This window comes from Stomoxys calcitrans, chromosome 4 (genome assembly GCF_963082655.1).
Source record: "Stomoxys calcitrans chromosome 4, idStoCalc2.1, whole genome shotgun sequence".
NCBI classification, from domain to species: Eukaryota; Metazoa; Arthropoda; class Insecta; order Diptera; family Muscidae; genus Stomoxys; species Stomoxys calcitrans.
Window position 1 is genome coordinate 22,986,294 of NC_081555.1, and position 23,829 is coordinate 23,010,122.

Genomic DNA, 23,829 nt, shown 5'->3' on the forward strand with positions numbered 1-23,829 from the left:
TGGGCTATGGGGGAGTGTCCGGCTCCCAACCCATATCGAATCAGTAAGCAAATGTAAAAGTCGGGCGGTGCCGACTGTATAATACCCTACACCTACCCTATAAGTATATATATAGTACAAAATGGGAGCTATCTCTTATTCTGAAGCAATTTTGATGGACCTTGCCGGATGTTTTAAGATGGGTTATTAAACAATCCGTATCAAATTTCGAGAAAATATGTTTAAACTGTAATAACTACGGTTGACAAATGACAACATTATTGCAAATTATCCAAAATCTGACACAAACACATATATATGAAAGCTATATCTAATTCTGAACTGATTTCGACCAAAGTTCTTAGATATTGTGGTAAGATTGGTCAATAAATACGCTTGTAGTGGCTCTAGAAGTGAAAATCGGGCCATATAAGATAAATCAGTAATATCAAGAGTCATACGATCCGTCTGTCCGTCTTTGTGTTTGTCTGTCAGTTTGCTCATGTTTATTTGTGTACTAACTACAGGTCGCAGTTTTCATCCGATCGTCTTCAGATTTGGTACAATCATGTTTTTTGGCCTAGAGACGAAGTCTATTGAAATTGGAAAAAATCGGTTAAGTTTTGGATATAGCTTCCATGTATATGTTCGTCCAATTTTGAGAAATATTGCAATAAAGTGCTATGTTAACCGATTCTCTGGAAATTGGGAAAGAAGGATTTTTTATGACTCTTAATATTAACGGTGAATGTCATACAAAGCGGTACAGATTTAGATATAGCTGCCATGTATGTATATCGCCCGATTTTCACTTCTAGAGCCACTGAAAGCGCATTTATTGACATATCTTGCCAAAATTTTGTACAACGCTTCCCACGACGACAACCGCAATATCTTAGAAGTTTGATCGAAATCGGGTTGCTCGAAATCCGGTTTGCTCGAAACATTTGTGAACCGTATTTATTATAGTTTGAACATATTTGCTCGAAATGTGATACGGATTGTTTAATAACCCATCTGAAAACATCGGGCGAGATCCATCAAAATTGTTTCAGATTTAGACATAGCTCCCACTTTGTGCCTATAGGGTAGGTGTAGGGTATTATAAAGTCGGCACCGCCCTACTTTTGCCTTTCCTTACTGGTTTGTACCTAATTTTATCATTTTCCAATCAGAAAAACTAAAATTACACTTAATTATTAAAATCCTCCAACCATTTCCCTAAGCTAATCCTTTTAGAACAAAGCAATTACATTAGAATAGCTACCATGAATCTCTCTAGCCGTTGGTTATTACCTAGAATGTTCCTTTTGCATTTTATTGTTTCACTTATCACAACAAGACATAAAGAGGTCATTCCACTTGCAAGAACAAGTACAAGAAGTCTTGCGAATTGTAAATTTCCATTTAGTCAAAGCACTGGCTCTTACGTCTTTTTTCGTGGCATTGACAATTCCTTTGAGTGGTTTCTTGAACTCAAACACACCCAAATGGGGTGTGTTGTGGTCATTTCAACAGTTCTGGTGCATGTCGGCTAACAATCCTTTTTCTTGTAGTTTTCTATGCACAAAACAACAAAAACAAAAAAAGGATTATTGATTTTGTTTTTGGTGAAGTAAAGCGACGTTGAAAGGATTGTCGGGGTTTGTGTTTTTCATTACTTTAAGTAATAAATTATTTGAATGTAAGGAAGAATTTACGAAAATGTTTATTAATATTGATAAGTTAGGTAGGTTAGATCAAGATCAAGTGTCTCGCTGGCGTTGCTTTTCTAGAAAATTGAGACTAAAACCAAACGTCATGAAACCGTTTCCATGTGCTTCTTAAATCGAAATCGGATAACAAATAAGTCTTTTACGGGATTAAGACACTATGTCGGGAGATCGGTCTATATGGCAGCTATATCTACATATGGTCCGCTCTGAACCATATTTGTGTCGGATTGGGAGGTTTAACACAACTCACTGTTTCAAATTTCAACGAAATCGGATAATAAATGCAGCTTTTATGGACTTCAGACCTCTAATCGGCAAGTATATCTATATGGCAGCTATGTCCAAATAGGCTTCGATTTGGCCCAAACCGATCAAAAACTTAACCTGCGTAAGAGACGTATTTGTGCCAAATTTATTTTCAATATCCCAATTTTTGAAGGCTGTAGAGTGATTACGACCGACGGAGGGACAGACACACGTGCATCGTTAAAATTCCTTAGAATTTTACATCGATCCGAAATATATATATATACCTATAACCGATGATATACACCAAGCTTCATAAATATAACAAGTAAAAGAGTGCAAAGTTCGCCCGGGCAACCCACCACCATGAATTCTGCTAAAAATTAATACAAAATAAATTTAGTTGAAGGGCATTATTTTAATTCTATAAACAAAACTTGTGTCAAACCAGCAAAAATTAAAGCTTTTTGGAACCGAACAAAGATAATCGAGAGACCGGTTTATATATCAGGTTATAGATTGATTTGGGCTGTACTTGGAACTTTGGTTAGAAGTTGTAACCTAACACCGCATGCAAAATTTCAGCTAAATCGGCTAAAAAATGCTGCTGGTAAGGACTCAAGAAGTCAAATCAAAAAGTCCAATCGGGCGATCGTTTTATATGGGAGCTATATCAGGTTATAGACCGATTAAGACCGTACTTAGCACAGTTGTTAGAAGACATAACAGAACATTATATGCAAAGTTTCAGCCATATCGGACAAAAATTGCGGCTTCCAGGAGCTCAAGAAGTCAAATCGGACGATCGGTTTATATGGGAGCAATATCAGGTTATAAACCGATTTGGACCGTACTTAACACAGTTGTTAGAAGACATAACAGAACACTACATGCAAAGTTTCAGCCATATCGGACAAAAATTGCGGCTTGTACAGATTCAAGAAGTCAAATCTGGATATTTTTTTATATGGGAGCTATATGAGGTACCGGACCGATTTGTATCGTACTTGGTATAGTTTTTGGAAGTCATATCAGAACACTACGTGCAAAATTTCAGCCAAATCGGGCAAAAAATCGGCAGATCGGATTATATGGGAGCAATATAAGGTTATAGACCGTACTTAGCACAATTGTTAGAAGACATAACAGAACACTACATGCAAAGTTTCAGCCATATCAGACAAAAACTGCGGCTCCCAGGGGTTCAAGAAGTCAAATCGGGAGATCAGTTTATATGGGAGCTATATCAGGTTTTAGGGCGCCCCGGTAGCCGAGTTGGTAGCGTGCTTGGATTCCCAATGCAGGGGTCGTGGGTTCGATTCCCGCCAGAAGCCTTCGTCTGTCGCTACTGTGGTATGGACTTAATGGACTTAATATTGTCTAAGTGTATCTGTGAAGGACTGCCACTCTTACCTACCTACCTACATATATCAGGTTAAGGACTGATTTGGACCCTACTTGACACAGCTATTGAAAGTCATAACAGAACACTACATGCAAAGTTTCAGCCAAATCGGGCAAAAATTGCGGCTTGTATGGACATAAGAAGTCAAATCGGTACATCGGTTTATATGGGAGCCACATAAGGTTATAGAGCGATTTGGACCGTAATAAGCACAGTTGTTGGAAATCATAACAGAACACTAAGTGCAAAATTTCAATCAGATAACAATTGCGGTTTCTAGGGGCTAAATATGTAAAATCGGGAGATCGGTTTATATGGGATCTATATCGAAATCTGAACCGTCTTCGAGCGGCTGGCTTTATGCATTCGACAGCTAATGTGATTTCGACAGACGGATGGACGGACATGGAGAGATCGACTTAAGAATATACACACAGGCGATCAAGAAAATATATACTTTATGGGGTCGCAGATCAATACTTCGAGGTGTTACACACTGAATGACTAGGTTAGTGATGGGTATAAAATGGTCAACTAAAGGGTGATTTTTTAAGATTAAGATTTTTAAATTTTTGAAGATTATATCAAGTAAATGTTGACCGTGACTGCGCCTCAAATGGTCCATCCGCTTAGTCCAATTTTGTTCATACTCTTTCCAACATTTCGGCCGGTATCTCATGAATTAATTCTTCAATGCTGTCATCTAATGCATCAATTGAAGCGGGCTTGTCTGTATAGACATGAGCTTTAATATAGCCCCACAAAAAATAGTCTAAAGATAATAAATCGCACGATCTAGGCTGCCAATTGACCGGTCAGGAACATGAAATAAAGTATTTACCGAACTCGCCTTCAATAAGTCCATTGTTATAAGTGATGTGTGGCATATGGCATCGTCTTGTTGAAACCACATGTCATGCAAGTCAAGCTTTTGCATTTGGGCAAAAAATGGATATCATCTAACGGTAGCACTCACCATTCACAATTGCGTAACGATTCGCATCATCTTTGGATATGTAGGGTCAAATGATGCCACCAGCCCATAAACCGCACCAAACTGTTACTTTTTCTGGATGCATTTGTAGCTCTTGCAATGATTCTAGCTCATCTCCATTCCAAAATCGTCAATTCTGCTTATTTACATACCCATTGAGCCAAAAATGAGCTTCGTCGCTCAATAGAAGAAGCGCGCGATGAACTTTCTTAACAGAGCACGCATTTTGATAATAAAATTCAATAATGTGCAAGCGTTGTTCCTTTGTAAGACTATTCATGATTAAATTATAGACCAAACTGAAGATGTTTGACAGTGAAACAAAACAAGAAAAGTGCTTTGTTTCACTTAATCACTTATCAAAATCGGACAAGGTAATCGAGGGTCAGGCGTTTGTATATTAAATGGCTCAATTAGGAGGGGATAATCAACGCTGAAAAGTTTTTGTGATATTCTCACCAGGATTCGAAACCAGCGTCGTAGCAGGATATGCTAAACTCTGGCATCACTTTGGCCTCTGCTTTATATAGGGTGGTTGGCGATTTTATATTTTAAAACTTTTTATTTATTTATTTGTTTTTTTTTTTTTTTTTTCTGGAAATGGTGTATTTTCTTACCAATTCCTTTTGACGTCATTAAGCGCTTAACACGTTTTCACAGCGTGAAAAATGCACTCAAATATTCAAAATTTATGTTAGCTGATGTCAATCACTAATAAATTTTGTAAGTGGCTGTTAATGGGAATTGCTGACGCAGTTTGTTAATGTTATTCCCATTGCAGTGGCTACTCTTTAATATCCTTGCCATTAAGGAATTGCAGAAATAATGACTGGATAAAAATGCAATGAGATGAAAGGAAGGTTTTGCTAGATTAGATTGAATGGTTAGTCCATCAACTATTGTAGATGAGATCGCTTTGAGGCACGTTCCGATACATTGTTATACCCTATTTGGAGGGAGAAAGATATGGATAGAGAAAGTGTTGTTGTTACTAAATTATTCGCATGACTTGCGCTAAATTTCCTGCCTAACTTTAGAAACAGATTACTTTATGGCCTGCAGCCGGGCAATATCCGATTGTACTAAATTATTGGCTATTTAAATTATTGACTATTATTCAAAATCGGACGAAAATATATTTGGGAGCTATATCTAAATCTGAACCGATTTCTATTAAATTCCAGTAATACAGGGAGTCATAAGGGAATTTTTTGTGCCAATTTTCGTGTGAATCGGTTAACAAATGACCAAATTATTGCAATCCAATCGGACAAACATATATATGGGAGCTATATCTAAATCTGAACCGATTTCTATGAAATTCATCGAGACTTTTAAGAGAATCCCTCTTGGAAAATTTCGTGAGAATCGGCTTACAAATGACGACATAATTGCAATTTTAGTTCAAATCGGACGAATATTTATATGGGAGCTTTATGCAAATCTGAACCGATTTTTTCCAATTTCAATAGACTTCGTCTCTAGGCCCAAGAAAATACTTGTGCCAAATTTGTAGACGATCGTTGGACAGGCAGACAAACAGACGGACACACAGACGCACATAGCTAAATTGAATCAGAAAGCGATTCTGAGTCGATCGGTATACTTATCAATATCTCTTTTGATTGGCTCTATCTCCCTTTCTTTGGGTGTTACAAACAAATGCACTAAGTTATAATACCCTGTACAACAGTAGTGGTGTAGGGTAAACAAATTGCCGATTTTCGACAAGCCAATTTTTATACCCCCCACCATAGGATGGGGGCATACTAATTTCGTCATTCTACAATATTTGTAACTCCTCGAAATATTCGTCTAAGACCACATAAGGTACATATATTCTTGATCGTCATGACATTTTAAGTCGATCTAGCCCCGTCCGTCCGTCTGTCTGTCGAAAGCATGCTAACTTTCGAAGGAGTAAAGCTATCCGCTTGAAATTTTGCACAAATACTTCTTATTAGTGTAGGTCGGTTGGGATTGTAAATGGGCCATATCGGTTCATGTTTTGAAATAGCTGCCATATAAACCGATCTTGAATCTGAACTTATTGAACCACTAGAGGACGCAATTCTCATCCGATTTGGCTGAAATTTCGCTTGAGGTGTTTTGTTATAATTTCTAAAAACTGTGCCACTAATGGTTCAAAACGGTATATAACCTGATATAGCTGTCATATAAACCGATCTGGGGTCTTGTCTTCTTGAGCCTCAATTCTTATCCGATTTGGCTGAAATTTTGCACGACATGTTTCATTATGACTTCCAACAACTGTGCCAAGTATGGTTCAAATCGGTGTATAACCTGATATAGCTGTCATATAAACCGATTTGGGATCTTAACTTTTTGAGCCTCAAGAGTGCCCAATTATTATCCGATTTGGCTGACATTTTGTACAACGGCTTCTTCCATGACAATTATCATGCTATGAAATTGTGGGCCAAACGGACAGTTATGATACGCTAGGCACTGACGAAGGCCAAACCAGCCCTTCCTTCCCGAATATGAAGAAGATCGGAGTTTTTTGAATAAAGCTGCCATATAGACCATTATTATGTTTTTATATCCACCCAATGGTGGGGGTATATTCATTTTGTCATTCCGTTTGCAACACATCGAAATATCCATTTCCGACCCTATAAAGTATATAAATTCTTGATCAGCTGAAACTTTGCACAGATTCTTTTTTTTTCTTGTCCATAAGATAAGTTCGAAGATGGGCTGTATATCGGACGATCTTGATATAGCCCTCATATAGGCCGATCCGCCGATTTAGGGTCTTAGGTAAATAAAAGCCACATTTAATATCCGATTTTGCTGAAATTTGGGACAGTGAGTTGTGTTAGGCCCTTCGCAATCCTTCTTCAATTTGGCTCAGATCGGTCCAGATTTGGGTATAGCTAACATATGGAGCGATCTATCGATTAAAAGTTTGTTTTTTGATGTCGCCGAAATTTGGGACAGTGAGTTTGGTTAAGCCTCTCGACATACTTCTGCAATATGGCACATATCGGTCCAGATTTGGATATTGCTGTCATATAGACAGTTGCCTGGGGTGGGAATTTTTGAATTTCTGGTGGGGGCTTAAACTTTTCTGGGGCCTTTCTTCGCTTATGGGATCCAGAGGCCTTTATGCGCTTATTGGTTTATATATATATATAACCGAGGTATTGGGTATCCAAAGTTCGGCCAGCCAAATCTTAAGTATTTTCTTTAAGACCAAATTTTTACAAAATTTTTTCCAATTGAGATTTCGTTACAGGACATTAACAGGCTTTAAACCACTGTTTAATGCTTTCTATTCAAAGTAGCATAGCAAAAAACATTTAAAAGTCAACAAAAGTCTGTTTTTGCTAGAAGTATTTGACTGGCTATCCGTATCTTGATTTCATTTTCGACCAAGAAAAATCATCATCGGCCGATGTCAAATGGACCATGGTGCTTTACATACCATCTCAACTAGAGTAGGTTGTAAAGCATACATTTGAATTTGAACAGGGCTCCTTAAGACCAGATGTCCAAAGGCAATATCCTTAAGAAATTTTTTCAAGGGACAGTTTTCTAAGAAAACTTTTCGAAGCACAAAATTTTTCAAAATTTTTTCAAAATCTTTTTTTTTTTTAATTTTTTATGGAGACAACATATTTAAGAATTTTTCTTAAGATTTTTTTTTAATTTTGCTGAAATTGCGCATTCTCAGGAATTGTTCTTCATTATATTCTCAACTAAAATGCTTTAGCCAATTTTTATTCCAGACAAGCCACAGAAAGCGTAAATTTATATTTTCCTTTTAATAGGCTAAGGTTTTCCTTATTGAAGTTTTGGAATATATTCGTGTATGCAAGTTTAGTTCTCATTGCGTATTAGGCGCCATATTAGCACTTACTTAATTTAAATATCTAAATTGCATGATAGAGGAAGAGGATTTGAAGGACGAAACATGTTTTGGGAAAACATTCGTTTTTAAAGTGAACACGTTCTCAACTCTAATCACGATTTGCATGTGTAATGACATGTGTCTGCATTTGCCTTTCCCATTCGTATCCTTGCTTTGAGTTAAAGAACATTCGCATGTATTTACAAAACGCCATTGGAATTTAAATTCATGCTGGATCTTAAATTGGCTTAGGTGGGGTTTAAGCAAACAATTCACGTCTATGGCATTATGGGGAGAAATATTTCTATCATGAATACTCACAAGCATTATTCACCAGCTTTGAGTGAATGAGAAGTGGCAATTCATTTTGTAACTTAGCAAGTAACAAAATGTCATTAAAAGACCTGCAGTATCTGTAGTTTGTGCATACATTTGACTATTCACAACAACGAGAGAAAATATTTAGTTGGAGATTTGTATTACATACGCAACTATTTCTTATATAAAGCATCTTAATAAGTTACCTTATAACTTTTCTTTATTTATTTAGTCAACTGCTAGCTGTAAGACCTTAAAGGCAGTGTTGAAGGTCTTATTTTAATTTTTTTAAACTTTTTCATGCGACAATTTTTTTTTGAATTTTTTTTATTAAAAAGGGAAAGAAGTTTTCCTTAACTGAAATGTCTGCAACTTTGGTCTTCTAGTTTTATTTACTTTTAAGAACTTTGAAGTACAACACAAAAAGACACTTTGCACAAGATATAAGAGGTGGCACACCAATCATAGCATCCTTGAAAAAGTAGACTATAGAAATGTGTTTTATTTGACGCAGACACCTGTCAGCAGCAGAGAACTTTTTCACTTGTTTTTTTGGCAAATATCTTGAAGTGGAGAGTATAGATAGCGAAAACGGAGAACAAAAACGACACCAGGTTTGCTGTAATATTGAATAAAAAAAATGTATATACCCTTCTACTTTGACAAATTTTTCCATAAAATTTCACATAGAAAAGATGAAATAAAAGTTTAATTTTAAATAGGCGATTTTTTTAGCCAGGAAAATTTTGGAAATTAAAAAGAATAAAAGCTTTGTAAGTCTGCATCAAATAATGATTTCAAAAAACCCATATTGCACAGTGGGATAGAATCGAAAAAAATAGTAAAAATATGCAATATGAGCGCGGAAAGAATAAGGAAAGGCAAAGTCGTGCGGTGCCGGTTTCATAATACCCTACACGTACCTTATAAGAACAAAGTGGAAGCTATATCTAATTCTGAACCAATTTTGATGGACCTCGGCGAATGTTTTCAGAAGGGTTATTAAACAACCCGTACCAAATTTCGAGCAAAACTACGGTTGACAAATGACAAAAAATAACCCAAAATCTGACGAATATACGGAAGCTACATCTAAATATGAATCGATTTTAGAAAAACTACTTAGATATTTTAGTAGTTGTCTTTATATGAATCTGATGTGATTTCTATGAAATTGGCCAGCATTGTTGAGAGTCAAGAGAAAATCCTTCCTACCAAATTTCGAGAGAATCGGCTAACAAGTGACTACTTTATTGAAAATTGCTCAAAATCAGGCGAACATATATATGGGACCTATATCTAAATCTAAACCGATTTCGACCAAACTGTTTAGATATTGTGGCAGTTGTCGAGGAAAGCGTTGTTCAAAATTTCGGCAAGATTGGTCAATAAATGCGCTTGCAGTGACTCTAGAAGTGAAAATCGGGCGATAAACATATATGGCAGCTATATCCATATCTGAACCGATATCTATAAAATTGACCAGTAATATTAACAGTCAAAAGAAAATCCTTCCTGCCAAATTTCGAGAAAATAGGATAACAAATGAGCACTTTATTGCCATATTGGTGAATAAATGAGCTTGCAGTGGCTCGAGAAATGAACATCGGGTGATATACATATATGGCAGCTATAACTGTGGTATCACAATGGACGAAAACGTCTATGTGAGTCTGATGACAGACCGCCACTTAAACCTAACCTAACTGTCTGACTCGAAGTATACATCGCTGCATGTTGTTTAGCCGACAGTGTATATGGCTTGGGTGTCTTGCTAGAGGCCTTCCTTCTCGGGGTTTTCTGCTATACAACTAAACCCCATTTTGTATCTTTTTTTTTGTCGCAGGCTGAATCTTCTCGGTTGCTTCAATGAACCATATTCCACCATCTCAGCCACATCCCTGTTTTGCAAGTGAAACCAAATATTTTTTTTTTTACATTTCTCACATATGTTGGTTGGTAACATCTGTGTATATGCCATTTTTGAGATACTGATGTACAACTTGTTGTTGTTGTTGTTCATTTCTTGTACCTCTTTTCTTGTTGTTGTTGCTCTGCATGTAATGCAATATATTAATATTTCACTCATGTTCTCCGACATCCTTCAAACTACCCATATACTCTTCACTACACGGAGTTGTGTTACAACATTTTTCATGTGTAACTCAATTGCCTTAATGGGACATCCTGTGTGTTATAAACTGGTGTTGTCAGCCATGAAGAATGTGCAAATAAAGCGAACCAAAATCTGATAAAAAAAGAAAATTATGTACAATTTAATATAAGTAATAACAAGCCACATACAACAAATATCTATATGGATGTAGACAACTGTGGCAAAGTAATTTTGTTTATTGGTAACATTCTAGTTGATGAGTAATTGGGTGCAAAATCATTTTGATGTTGCGAAAGTGGATACCTTACTAAAGGTTAACATGCTAAGAGAGTTTGTGAGTATTCAATTATAGTCGAATTTTTATACCCACCACCAAAGGACGGGGATATATTCGGAATACACTACAATAAATTTGTACATATATACACACTATCATACCCCCGGTCCTCTTTGCTACCCCGTTTCAATTGTACCACCGTTTTAATGTAAAACTTCCGAAAACCCAAGTAGTCACTCAGATAAGAAAGCTATGATGGCTTGTCCTTCCGTAAAGAAACAAAACTTTGGTATAATTTCATACAATTTTGTCCTCTTTCCTATGAATTACTACGAATTTCAAAAAAGTCTTCTAGTCGTCCAATATATTTTACTAAGATGCAACTGTATCCTACTTTTGAGCGCTATAGATCATTTCACCAAGATTATACAATTTTGAATGTTTTAGTAACAAAATGTTGGAGGCCACAGTAGCGCAGAAGCATGTCCGCCTATGACGCTGAACGCCTGGGTTCGAATCCTGTCGGGAACATTAGAACAATTTTCAGCGGTGGTTATCCCCTCCTAGTGCTGGCGACATTTGTGAGATACTTTGCCATGTGAAAACTTCTTCCCAAAAGTGGTGTCTCTCTGCGGCACGCCGTTCGAACTCAGCTATGACCAGTAAGGAAAGGCAAAAATAGGGCGTTGCCGACTTTATAATACCCTAAAATTAACAAGGATATAATAATCATCCTATTTTATTATAACTCCACAACTATATCCGTAGTTATATTTGTCTGGATCGTATTTTATTCAGGTCCCGAGAACTTATATTAGACCCTAATTTAGAAGATCAGTCTATATGACAGCTATATCTATATAATCTGATCTGACTCATATTTGGGTCGGATATGGGGAGGCTTAAAAGAAATCACTATTTCAAATTTCAAAGAAATCGGGTAATAAATGAAGCTTTTATGAGCTTCAGACCCTTAATCGGCATATCGGTCTATATGACAGCTATATCTAAATATAGTCCGATATTTACCATAATCGGGTCAGATGGCGGGTGGTTTAAAATAACTAACTGATTCAAATTTCAGAGAAATTGGGGAATAAATGCAGCTTTTATGGGTTCCAGACCCTTAAACGGCAGACCGATCTATATGGCAGCTATATCTAAATATAGTCCGATTTGAAACATATTTGGGGCGGATGTCGGGAGGCTTAAAACAGCTCACTGTTTCAAATTTCCGCGAAATCGGATAACAAATAAGCTTTTATGGGCTTCAGACCCTTTAACGGCAGATCCGTCTATATGGCAGCTATATCTAAATATAGCCCGATCTGAACCATATTTAGGTCGGATGTTGGGAAGCCTAAAACTACTCTCTGTTTTAAATTTCAGAGATATCAGATAAAAAATAAAGATTTTATGGGCTTCAGATCCTTTATCGACAAATCGGTTTATATAACAGCTATTTCCAAATATCATCCGATCTGAACCATATTTACGTCAGATGTCGGGAGGCCTAAAACTACTCACTGTTTCAAATTTCAGTAAATTCGGATAAAAAAAGTCTGCAGTACATTACCAGCAAACACCTCGTGACAACACCAACAACAGCTGGTCAAGTTGTTGAAGATTTCAATATTGAGAACATTTGGAAATCATTCAGATTGACCAAAGACGATGAAAATCCTTGCCCTTTTTTCACAGCCTCTATAGAAGGAGAGAATAATTCGTTTTGCTTATTCTCCTCTATAAAAAGTATCGAGTTAGTCAGGAAAAATGTAGGACCATCCTTAAGAAATTTTTTGATGGACGCTACATTTAAAGTGGTTCCACATGGATGTTTCACCCAGCTGCTAGTCGTATATATAAAATTCAATTTGTGTTTGTTTGTTTGTTCCGTATAGACTCAAAAACCGCTGAACCGATTAGTTTGAAATTTTCACAGATTGTGTATGTTGGTCTGGAAGTAAACATTGGCTATATAATTTTTTGATATCGGGAGGGGGGCGGACTCTCCCCCTTACCACAAAAGTACTATCAAAAAATAAAAGTGGACCGATCGCGACAACATGGGACTCAAATGAAAGGTATTCAAGAGTAGAGTACGAATTTCATATTAAAAGTTGGGTCCAAGTTCCTTGGGGCCGTCTTAGCCCCAAAACCCCTTAAAATAGGTTTATTTGAAGATCATGACAATATGGGACTCAAATGAAAAGTATAAGGGAGTAGATAACGAATCTGTCTGTGGCCTTGTTTCATTTTTGATTGAGGTGTTTCTTCTCTTCACTTCACCCTCCACCATAGGATGGTTGTATACTCATTTCGTCATTCTGTTTGTAACTACTCGAAATATTCAAATATTCTTGATCGTCGGGACTTTTTTTTGTCGATCTAGCCATGTCCGTCCGTCTGTCTGTCGAAAGCACGCAAACTTTCGAAGGAGTAAAGCTAGCTGCTTGAAATTTTGCACAAATACTTCTTATTAGTGTAGGTCGGTTGGGATTGTAAATGGGCCATATCGATCCATGTTTTGATATAGCTGCCATATAAACCGATCTTGGTTGAGCCTCTAGAGGGCGCAATTCTTATCCGATTTGAATGAAAATTTGTACGACGTGTTTTGTTATTATATCCAACAATTGTGCCTAGTATGGTTCAAATCGGTCCATAACCTGATATAGCTGTCATATAAACCGACCTTGGGTCTTGACTTCTTGAGCCTCTAGAGTGCGCAATTCTTATCCGATTTGAATGAAATTTTGACCGAAATATTTTGTTATGATATCCAAGAACTGTGCCAAGTATGGTTCAAATCGGTCTGTAACCTGTTATGATATGTATTTTGTTATGATATCCAACAACTGTGCCAAGTATGGTTCAAATTGGTCCTTAACCTGATATAGCTGCCATATAAACCGATCTTGGGTCTTGACTTCTTGAGCCTCTAGAGAGGGCAATTCTTATCCGATTGGAATAAAATCTTGCACGACGTGTATTGCTATGACTTCCAGTAACTGTGCTAATTTAAGTTCAAATCGGTCAATAACCTGATATAGCTGCCATATAAACCGATCTTGGGTCTCGACTTCTTGAGCCTCCAGAGGGCGCAATTCTTATGCGATTTGAATTAAATTTTGACCGAAATATTTTGTTATGATATCCAAAAACTGTGCCAAGTATGGTTCAAATCGGTGTGTAACCTGATATAGCTGTCATATGAACCGATCTGGGGACTTGACTTCTTGAGCTTCTAGAGGGCGCCATTCCTATCGGATTTGGCTAAAATTCTGCATGACGTATTTTATTATGACATTCAACAACTGTGACAAATAAGGTTCAAATCAGTTCATAACCTGATATAGCTGCCATATGAACCGATCTGGGATCTTGACTTCTTGAGCCGCTAGAGGTCGCAATTATTATCTGATTTGTCTGAAATTTTGTACGATAGATCTTCTCAACATACGTGTTTATTATTGTCTGAATCGGTCTATAGCCTGATACAGCTCCCATTTAAATCGATCACTCTATTTTACTTCTTGAGCCCCCAAAGGGCGTAATTCTTATCCGAATTGGCTGACATTTTACACAGGTCTCCAACATATAATTTAATTGTGGTCCAAACCGGACCATATCTTGATATCTCTCTAATAGAAGGGCAAATATTTTCTTTTATCCTTTTTTTGCCCAAGAAGAGATGCCGGGAAAAGAACTCGACAAATGCGATGCGTATATGAGAAGTTTGCCACTGTTCCTTCATGGAATGTATATGGGCAAATGTGCAGTTTGAAGCCTTTGGTGAATACTATGTCTGACAATTACGTAGAAGAGGCAGCTGTACTTTCTGATGACGCAAGGTATTTATTTTTAACCTCCATTAGCCTAATGCCAGAATCGTTTGAACTTTTGAAAAAAAAAACATTTTTTATATCTTGCTTTCTTTTCAAATTGATATTTTTCCAATGATTGTTTACACTCGATTTAAACTATCAATAATGACATAAATAAGAAGAAGAGCAGTTAAATATAAATTTCTTGGAAATATGTGAATGAGATGCAAGAAAAATTGTCTGCTGTATGTTGTTGATTTCCTTGGTAGGATTTGATTTTTAAGAAAAATAGATTCATATGCAAATTGGCAGAACAGTGTGTTTTATAAATATTACATATAACATACATTTGTAAGAAATCAACTATGACAGTATGTATGTGTATGTATACTCGCATGGCTTACAAGGCAAATCAAGACGATACACTCACTCAACTAAAAAAGTTTTACAAAATTCCATAGCTATGAATGAATGTAGGAAATGTGAAAAATAAAAGCCATAAACAAGTTTTGCAATTTGTTTTCATAAATAAATTATTTTGGAATTTCAAATTATAAACTACACCACTTATTAAGAGAAGATTCTCGACGTTTCCTTGTTGTTATGCAGTTGGGCAAATTTGCAAAAAATCTATAAATATAAAAAAAAACTCATGTTGCCTTCCAATTACTAACCGTTATATATTTTATACAAATCCCTTAGAAGCCATTCTATTTTCATAGTTTTCGCCATGCATTTCCACACATAATCACGAAATTTTTCTCCTCCTTTATATTCGGTCAGAAATGTTACCGTGGTCAATGCAACTATGCCTAGGATAATGACATTTTAAGTAGACTTTTTATAGCGACTGTATTCACATCATTTGCCACTTTTATGGATATTTATTTTTGTCTTTGTCTGTGGGTGTATGAGTTTCAATTTGACGTTTTTATACCCTCCACCATAAGATGGGGGGTATACTAATTTCGTCATTCTGTTTGTAACTACTCGAAATATTCGTCTGAGACCCCATAAAGTATATATATTCTTGATCGTCGTGAAATTTTATGTCGATCTAGCCATGTCCGTCCGTCTGTCCGTCCGTCCGTCCGTCCGCCCGTCCGTCTGTCTGTCGAAAGCACGCTAACTTCCGAAAGAGTAAAGCTAGCCGCTTGAAATTTTGAACAAATACTTCTTATTAGTGTAGGTCGGTTGGTATTGTAAATGGGCCATATCGGTCCATGTTTTGATATAGCTGCCATATAAACCGATCTTGGGTCTTGACTTTTTGAGCCTCTAGAGTGCGCAATTCTTATCCGATTGGAATGAAATTTTGCACGACGTGTTTTGTTATGATATCCAACAACTGTGCCAAGTATGGTTTAAATCGGTCCATAACCTGATATAGCTGCCATATAAACCGATCTTGGGTCTTGACTTCTTTAGCCTCTAGAGGTCACAATTCTTATCCGATTTGAATGAATTTTTGCACGAAGTATTTCGTTATGATATTCAACAACTGTGCCAAGTATGGTTGAAATCGGTCCATAACCTGATATAGCTGTCATATAAACAGATCTTGGGTCTTGACTTCTTTAGCCTCTAGAGGTCACAATTCTTATCCGATTTGAATGAAATTTTGCACGACGTGCTTTGTTATGATATCCAACAACTGTGCCAAGTATGGTTTAAATCGGTTCATAACCTGATATAGCTGCCATATAAACCGATCTTGGGTCTTGACTTCGTGAGCCTCTAGAGTGCGCAATTCTTATCCGAATGGAATGGAATTTCGCACGACGTGTTTTGTTATGATACCCAAGAACCTTGCCAAGTATGGTCTAAATCGGTCCATAACCTGATATAGCTGCCATATAAACCGATCTTGGGTCTTGACTTCTTTAGCCTCTAGAGGTCACAATTCTTATCCGATTTGAATGAATTTTTGCACGAAGTATTTCGTTATGATATTCAACAACTGTGCCAAGTATGGTTGAAATCGGTCCATAACCTGATATAGCTGTCATATAAACAGATCTTGGGTCTTGACTTCTTTAGCCTCTAGAGGTCACAATTCTTATCCGATTTGAATGAAATTTTGCACGACGTGTTTTGTTATGATATCCAACAACTGTGCCAAGTATGGTTTAAATCGGTTCATAACCTGATATAGCTGCCATATAAACCGATCTTGGGTCTTGACTTCGTGAGCCTCTAGAGTGCGCAATTCTTATCCGAATGGAATGGAATTTCGCACGACGTGTTTTGTTATGATACCCAAGAACCTTGCCAAGTATGGTCTAAATCGGTCCATAACCTGATATAGCTGCCATATAAACCGATCTTGGGTCTTGACTTCTTTAGCCTCTAGAGGTCACAATTCTTATCCGATTTGAATGAATTTTTGCACGAAGTATTTCGTTATGATATTCAACAACTGTGCCAAGTATGGTTGAAATCGGTCCATAACCTGATATAGCTGTCATATAAACAGATCTTGGGTCTTGACTTCTTTAGCCTCTAGAGGTCACAATTCTTATCCGATTTGAATAAATTTTTGCACGAAGTATTTCGTTATGATATTCAACAACTGTGCCAAGCATGGTTGAAATCGGTCCATAACCTGATATAGCTGTCATATAAACAGATCTGTGGATTTGACTTCTTGAGCTTCTAGAGGGCGCAATTCCTATCCGATTTGGCTGAAATTTTGCATGACGTATTTTATTATATTTTTACTTTCAACAACTGTGTCAAATAAGGTTTAAATCGGTTCACAACCTGATATAGCTGCCATATAAACCGATCTGGGACCTTGACTTCTTGACCCCTAGAGGTCGCAATTATTATCCGATATGCCTGAAATTTTGTACGACGGATCCTCTCATGATTTATGGTTTATTATGGTCTGAATCGGTCTATAGCCCGATACAGATCCCATATAAATCGTTCTCTCTATTTTATTTCGTGAGCCCCAATGGGCGCAATTCTTATACGAATTGGCTGACATTTTACCGGACCATATCTTGATATCGTTTTAATAGCAGAGCAACTCTTTTCTTATATCCTTTTTTTGCCTAAGAAGAGATGCCGGGAAAAGAACTCGACAAATTCGATCCATGGTGGAGGGTATATAAGATTCGGCCCGGCCGAACTTAGCACGCTTTTACTTGTTATGTGTGTTTTTGTCTCTTTCATCATCATGTCAGAAATGTTGATGGTGATGTTGATGAGGATGGAAATAACGATATTATTTTTCTCATATCCCTGTTGAAATTATTCCCCAGAGGCTTTCTTAACTGCTGCCAGCAACAGTTCAGACAGTTCAGCTGGGGAAATGAAAGCAAACGAAAAACAAGTAAAAGCGTGCTAAGTTCGGCCGGGCCGAATCTTATATACCCTCCACCATGGATCGCATTTGTCGAGTTCTTTTCCCGGCATCTCTTCTTAGGCAAAAAAAGGATATAAAAAAAGATTTGCTCTGCTATTAGAGCGATATCAAGAAATGGTCCGGTTGGGATCACAAATAAATTATAAGTTGGAGACCTGTGTAAAATGTCAGCCAATTCGAATAAGAATTGCACCCTTTGAGGGCTCAAGAAGTTAAATAGAGAGATCGATTTATATGGGAGCTGTATCGGGCTATAGATCAATTCAGACCATAATAAACACGTATGTTGATGGTCAAGAGAGGATCCGTCGTACAAAATTTCAGGCAAATGGGATAATAATTGCGACCTCTAGAGGCTCAAGAAGTCATGATCCCAGATCGGTTTATATGGCAGCTATATCAAGTTATGAACCGATTTAAACCTTATTTGACACAGTTGTTGAGAGTTAAAATAAAATACGTCATGCAAAATTTCAGCCAAATTGAATAGGAATTGCGCCCTCTAGAAGCTCAAGAAGTCAAGTCCCCAGATCTGTTTATATGACAGCTATATCAAGTTATGAACTGATTTTAACCGTACTTGGCACAGTTGTTGGACATCATATCGAAATACTTCGTTCAAAAATTCATTGAAATCGGATAAGAATTGCGCCCTCTAGAGACTCAAGAAGTCAAGACCCAAGATCGGTTTATATGACAGCTATATCAGGTTATGAACCGATTTAAACTATACTTGGCACACTTGTTGGACATCATAACAAAACACGTCGTGCGAAATTTCATTCCAATCGGATAAGAATTGCGACCTGTAGAGGCTCAAGAAGTCAAGACCCAAGATCGGTTAATGTGACAGCTATATCAGGTTATGAACCGATTTGAACTATACTTGGCACACTTGCTGGACATCATAACAAAACACGTCGTGCAATATTTCATTCCAATCGAGCTATATCAGGTTATGGACCGATTTGAACCATACTTGGCACAGTTATTGGATATCATAACAAAACACGTCGTGCAAAATTTCAGCCAAATCGGATAAGAATTGCGCACTCTAGAGGCTCAAGAGGTCAAGAGGTCAAGACTCAAGATCGGTTTATATGGCAGCTGTATCAAAACATGGACCGATATGGCCCATTTACAATACCAACCGATCTACACTAATAAGAAGTATTTGTGCAAAATTTCAAGCGGCTAGCTTTACTCCTTCGGAAGTTAGCGTGCTTTCGACAGACGGACGGACAGACGGACGGACATGGCTAGATCGACATAAAATGTCACGACGATCAAGAATATATATACTTTATGGGGTCTCAGACGGATATTTCGAGTAGTTACAAACAGAATGACGAAATTAGTATACCCCCCATCCTATGGTGGAGGGTATAATAACTCAACATGCTATACATTTTCCACATATCCAAATAACAATTTTTGTGTTTTTTGGCGTACGTAATCTGAGGAATACATGCTGTTCTTGTATGAGGTTGATGAACTTCTTCAGCATTCTTGAGATATTTTAGAAGACATTGTTTTATAAAAAATATTGTCGAGGCTGTAATATTGCACTACAGTGATTATACAGGGTGGCTGATGAATATTGCTACAATGATGAATATTGCTACATTTTTTTTTCGGTGTATGGAATACATTTTTCTTTTATTCATGTTAAATTAAATTATTAAATTAATTATTAAATTATTATTAATTAAATTAATTAATTAATTAATTAAATTAATTATTAAATTATTATTATTAAATAGAAAAAAAGTTATTACATTTTTTTTTGGTAGCGGCTTTCATCAGCCACCCTGTACAGGTGTTAATTTTTGAAAAGCAGTCTTGAATGATTATATTGTAGTTAGTGTCAGACACCAAGACAAAACACAACAAAGAATAAGTAAATAAAGGGTGATTTTTTTGAGGTTAGGATTTTCATGCATTAGTATTTGACAGATCACGTGGGATTTCAGACATGGTGTCAAAGAGAAAGATGCTCAGTATGCTTTGACATTTCATCATGAATAGACTTACTAACGAGCAACGCTTGCAAATCATTGAATTTTATTACCAAAATCAGTGTTCGGTTCGAAATGTGTTCAAATTTTGACAAATTTTGTTCAGCGATGAGGCTCATTTCTGGTTGAATGGCTACGTAAATAAGCAAAATTGCCGCATTTGGAGTGAAGAGCAACCAGAAGCCGTTCAAGAACTGCCCATGCATCCCAAAAAATGCACTGTTTGGTGTGGTTTGTACGCTGGTGGAATCATTGGACCGTATTTTTTCAAAGATGCTGTTGGACGCAACGTTACGGTGAATGAACACATTTCGAACCGAACACTGATTTTGGTAATAAAATTCAATGATTTGCAAGCGTTGCTCGTTAGTAAGTCTATTCATGATGAAATGTCAAAGCATACTGAGCATCTTTCTCTTTGACACCATGTCTGAAATCCCACGTGATCTGTCAAATACTAATGCATGAAAATCCTAACCTCAAAAAAATCACCCTTTACATGCTAGATGTAGCCGGCCGAGTCATATATACCCTCCACCATGGATAGCATTTGTCAAATTCTTTGCTGGATATCTCTTTATAGGCAAACGAAGGATAATGGATAAGAATTGCTATGCCATTGGAGCTATGGTTATGGCCCAATTCGGGCCATATTTGGTTTGGATGATGGAGAAGTCAATTTGCAAAATTTCAGGGTAGCCTCATAGGGAGTCAAGAAGTAAAGTCGGGAGATCGGTTTATGTGGGATCTATAGTCGATACACAGAAGAATAGAATTGAAACAAGTAAAAAGGTATTAAGTTCACCTGAGGTACGGGTACATAAAGGGTGCTTTTTAAGCTTTCAAATTTTTGGCAATACAGCTCACGCACGTTTCGTGTTTTGTTTCACTGTCATACATCTGCAGTTTGGTCTATAATTTAACCATGAATAGTCTTACAAACGCACGAAGCTTGCAAATAATTGAATTTTATTATAAAAATGCGTGCTAATTTTTCATTTTACGACGAAGCTCATTTTCGGCTCATTGGGTACGTAAATAAGCGAAATTGTCGATTTTGGAGTGAAGATCCGCCAGAAGCATTGCAAGAGCTAACAAAGCAGAAAAAGTTGCGTTTGGTGTGGTTTATGGTCTGGTGGCATCGTTGGACCATACTTCTTTAGAGATAATGCGAATCGTAACGTAACTGTGAATGGTGAGCGCTACCGTGAGATGATATCCAACTTTTTCTTGCCCAATATGCAAGAGCTTGACTTGCATGTCATGTGATGATAGCCTAAAATCGGGCTGAGCCGACTGTATAATACCATACACCATATAAGTAAAAAGTGGGAGCTATATCTAATTCTGAATCAATTTTGATGAACCTCGGCGGATGTTTTCAGATTGGTAATTGGAAAATCCGTTTCAAATTTCGAGCAAACATGTTCAAACTGTAAAATCCATGGTTGACAAATGACAACATTATTGCAAATTACCCAAAACATATATATGGGATCTATATCTAAATCTGAATCGATTTCGACCTAAATTTCTTAGATAATGTGTTAGTTGACGAGGAAAAAATAGCGTAAAAATTAGGCGTAAAAATTCAAGGTCGTTTTCAATGGTAGGGAAGTGCAAAAGTCGGGCGGTGAGGACTGTATAATACCCTAGAGTAGGCAGCGCCCGGGCGATAAACATATATGACAGCTATATCTAAATCTTGACCGATTTCTCTAAAATTCACCTGTAGTGTCAAAAGTCATAAGGAACTTTTAAAATTTCAATAGGCAATGTCTCTACGACGAAAAACATGCCTATGCCAAATTTGAAGACGAACGGATGAAAACTGCGACCTGCAGTTTGTAACCAAATTAACATGGACAGACGGACAGAGAGACAGACGGACATAGCTAAATCGAATCAGAAAGTGATTCTGTGTCGATTGGTAATTTTATCAATGGGTCTATCTCTCTTCCTTTTGGGTGTTATAAATAAATTCACTAAGTTATAACACGATGTACCACAGTAGTTGTGTAGGTAATAAAAATTCAAAAAAACCAATGTGAGTTTGCAATTGCTGTAACTTCCTTAGTTTTGCAAACTTCACAATTTTTCAGACACCGTTGGATTCGTGGGGAAAATCTCTTTCCGCAGTGGTGCTGGATGAAGGAATAGTGTAAAGTTTTCTATAAAAAACATCGCAAAAACCAAATCTATTTTGGCGTAAAAATTCAAGGTCATTTTCAAGGTCAATAACGCTGTAACTCCTTAATTTTTTCGAATTTCGATCATTTTCCAGCATTCCGCAGTTCGAAATTCGAAAACGATTCGAACAATAAACAACATTACTTGAAATTCCACATTTTATTTTTTTTACCTTTATTTTAGCAAAGGCTAACCCCTTATGAAATTTTTAAATTTTTGATGCGAAAAAATTTTTCGAGTTGAGTATACAGTATTGTAGATTATTGCAAAAAAAACGGATTAGTGCAAGTCCCATGTTTTTTCTTCAAAAAACAAGCTCAAAATCGCATAATTAATATTGGAAAAATGGTAAACAAGTAAAAGCGTGCTAAGTTCGGCCGGGCCGAATCTTATATACCCTCCACCATGGATCGCATTTGTCGAGTTCTTTTCCCGGCATCTCTTCTTAGGCAAAAAAGGATATAAGAAAAGATTTGCTCTGCTATTAGAGCGATATCAAGATATGGTCCGGTTTGGACCACAATTAAATTATATGTTGGAGACCTGTGTAAAATGTCAGCCAATTCGAATAAGAATTGCGCCCTTTGTGGGCTCAAGAAGTAAAATAGAGAGATCGATTTTTATGGGAGCTGTATCGGGCTATATACCGATTCAGACCATAATAAACACGTATATTAATGGTCATGAGAGAATCCGTCGTACAAAATTTCAGGCAAATCGGATAATAATTGCGACCTCTAGAGGCTCAAGAAGTCAAGACACAAGGTCGGTTTATATGGCAGCTATATCAGGTTATGAACCGATTTGAACCATACTTGGCACAGTTGTTGGATATAATAACAAAACACGTCGTGCGAAATTTCATTCCAATCGGATAAGAATTGCGCACTCTAGAGGCTCAAGAAGTCAAGACCCCAGATCGATTTATATGGCAGCTATATCAGGTTATGAACCGATTTGAACCATGCTTGGCACAGTTGTTGGATATCATAACAAAACACGTCGTGCACCCTAAAGGCTCAAGAAGTCAAGACCCAAGATCTGTTTATATGGCAGCTATATAAGGTTATGAACCGATTTGAACCACACTTGTCACAGTTGTTGGATATAATAACAAAACCCGTCGTGCAAAATTTCATTCCAATCGGATAAGAATTGCGCACTCTAGAGGCTCAAGAAGTCAAGACCCAAGATCGGTTTATATGGCAGCTATATCAGGTTATGAACCAATTTAAACCATACTTAGCACAGTTGTTGGGTATAATAACACAACACGTCGTGCAAAATTTCATTCCAATCGGATAAGAATTGCGCACTCTAGAGGCTCAAGAAGTCAAGACCCAAGATCGGTTTATATGGCAGCTATATCAGGTTATGAACCGATTTGAACCATACTTTGCACAGTTGTTGAATATCATAACAAAACACGTCGTGCAAAATTTCATCCCAATCGGATAAGAATTGCGCACTCTAGAGGCTCAAGAAGTCAAGACC